The sequence below is a fragment of the Morus notabilis genome, unplaced genomic scaffold, assembly GCF_000414095.1.
Source record: "Morus notabilis unplaced genomic scaffold, ASM41409v2 Scaffold43, whole genome shotgun sequence".
Taxonomy (NCBI): Eukaryota; Viridiplantae; Streptophyta; class Magnoliopsida; order Rosales; family Moraceae; genus Morus; species Morus notabilis.
Window position 1 is genome coordinate 71237 of NW_010360031.1, and position 2992 is coordinate 74228.

A 2992-nucleotide genomic window follows, 5' to 3' on the forward strand; every position below is an offset into this window, starting at 1 on the left:
AGGGAAAAACAAAAGGAAATTTTTTCATAAGAACTTTTGTTAAAAAAAAAAAAAAAAAACTTGACTTTAGGTGGAATAACGAAAACTAGTTAACTACAGAGCATGTTTCCTTACAAAGGCAAAAATATTTATATCTTATATTAGTACCTTTTTTTTTAACCAACTATACTTGCGTATGTCCAACGTTTAGCATTATATTATATGTAAGTAGTCAGTATTCGCATTATTGATAATCATTAGCGGCAATGTATATCTCAAGCTCGTTTAGTTCGATGATTTGAGTTGTAATTTTATGTAAGATTTTTTTATTATAATAAAAAAAATTAAATGTGATTATTTCTAAAAATTTTTACTGTAACAAAATTCAAATAATAAACTAAACGAGACTTTAATTATATAAAATAATAAAATTTCTCAAGTAAGTTTTGAGAAAATAAAATCAAGAAAAAATTTATATTTTTTAATCAATAAATTTATATTATAAATTATAAATTTTATATATTTTTTAAATTTAACGTGATTTTAATAAAATTTAATCATTAAAAAATGGGACGCGTAAAAAACAGCTACCACATAGATGGTCAATGCGGAGGAGGTGGTCAATATGAAAGTGATAAAAGGGAAGAAAAGGCTGGGTTTTAAAATACTGGGAAAGTGATGACTGGGACCTTGTGGTGGGACTATGCAGTCCCGGAGACTTTGAACAAAATAAAAAGTGATTTTGAAACTTTGAAAGTACCTAATACAGTGGGTGAAGTACGTGACAAAATGTTTGGCCACTGTTAACTTTAGTACTTATTATTATTTTTTTATTCCTTTACTTATTCCACGAAGAAAGACTGCAAAAATTGAAATTGGTGAAATTATAAGGTTGATTATATGTTGTTGAAGGAATATACTTTTATGTCTTTTTGACCCTTTAGGTAAAGCATTGAGGCATAGATATATGATTCATTGAATGATTAAGGATGCCTATTTTATCACATGCACTGTTGGGGTAATATAAAATTAGTAAAGCAGTCAGATCATGGGATATTAACCTTTTTTGTATTTTGGATATGTAGAGAAATTATAAATAAATATAAAATCAGATATATCTAAAAGATAAAAATGAAAAGTTTGGAGTTGCTTCTATAAAAAAAATGAAAAGAAATTATTATCTAATTCTAACTATAAAACAAAAATTACAAATGCAAGGCGAAAAACAATAGTATAAGCATTCATGTCATATCTATTTGACATGTGACATTTTGATTTTATTAAATAAACACATTTTACAACAAGTCACCTATATCAATCCTTCTTTTTTTCAGCTTTTTAAAATAATTTATTTTATACACTTTTTTCTGCGATTTTTTCTTTTTTGATAAAATTTTTTCTCAGAATTTTATGCACACAGTTGTTTTCTGGATTCCTCCGCAACACGCGTCTCCTCGCAATTCCATATCCACATACGACATTTTCCCTTTATAAATTTCAAAACCCATTCTTTCCTTCCGAGATTCTACCATCTAAAGACAAAACATTTACCCAAAAAACAAAAACAGAGAGAAGAAAGCAAAAACCAAATATAAAAATCATTTTAGTTCATTTATAAAAAAGACATAACAGAAAAAAGAACTCCCGCCAAACTCAAAGTCTCGTTATTCTATTAATTCAAATTTTTAATTTTAATTTTATTACAGTTAAAATTTTTTATAAAAAATTATTATTTTAATTTAAATTAAAAATTCAAATTAATAAGACCAAAGTGTGCGCAGCCCTAAAAATTGGTGAACTTCGTATAATTTTAATTTAAATTAAAAATTTAAATTAATAAGACCAAAGTGTGCGCAGCCCTAAAAATTGGTGAACTTCGTCGAAAGAGTGCAAATACCCGCAAAATCTTCCATAGAATTTTCAGATTTTACAGTCTTAAATATGATGTGTATTACACAAAATGGCATCAAAATCTCACATGTCATTCACAGAAGTAAACTTTCCAAACACCCAGAAAAGCAACTACCCAGAATGTAAAACATGCAAGTGAATCAAAGGAGTTTTGTTGGGTACGGCCTGTGCGTGTGAACCAAGGTCAACATGCTCTCCGAATCCGAATGGCCAATCTCTTTTCCGACAATGCCGCTTCTCATCAAAATCTTCCATCAAAATCTCACACGGGCGTGCACCGGCGATGATGATGCTTGGCTCGCGAATCGACCGGGGGCGGTGGCCATGGATTTTTGCTTCTTTTGGGTTGCAGGAAAGATCTTAGGTGTAATTTCTTGGGGCTTTTTTATTTTATTTTTTTGGTGATGGTGATGAGTTTTGACAATGAGGACTTGGGTTTCGGATTGCATCTGCCAGAGATTTTTAGATTCAGACAAGTGATAGTGATAGAGGCCCTAAATAAAAGTTATATTTTAAAAAGCTGAAAATAAAAGCATGGCAGCCTTGTAATTATGATTGAAGTTGGAGACTTGTTAAGATGCCACATGTCACGTAAGTAAAGTAATATCTGTATCAAAATATGAAATAGAGTATACATATAGTACTCTTACTATTCATAACGTGTTAACAATTTATTAAAATGCATGTTCCATAGATAAACGAATTTAAAATGCATGTAAAACGGAATACGAGTACGTATAAACGCATAAAGACCACGGTCGTCTTTCTTGGTCATTATGCAATGTTAAATCATTACAAATAATAGAAAAAAGATATTTTAATATGTTAATTATAATAATTATATATTACCACATCTAATGCACATGAATTTATGATACATATGGTTCCACGGTTCTACGACATTACTGACATAACACGTGTCTGTCTACTGGTACCAAAACAAATAGGGACATAAATAACTAAAGATTTTGACTTGGTTTTTTAACATAAAAGAAGTTGATTAATTAACAGATTAATCATCCTAAATTCCCTTCAAAACATTTTCCAAGGGAAGCAAAACAATACCATAATAACATATTGCCATATAATTTAATGGGAAAGA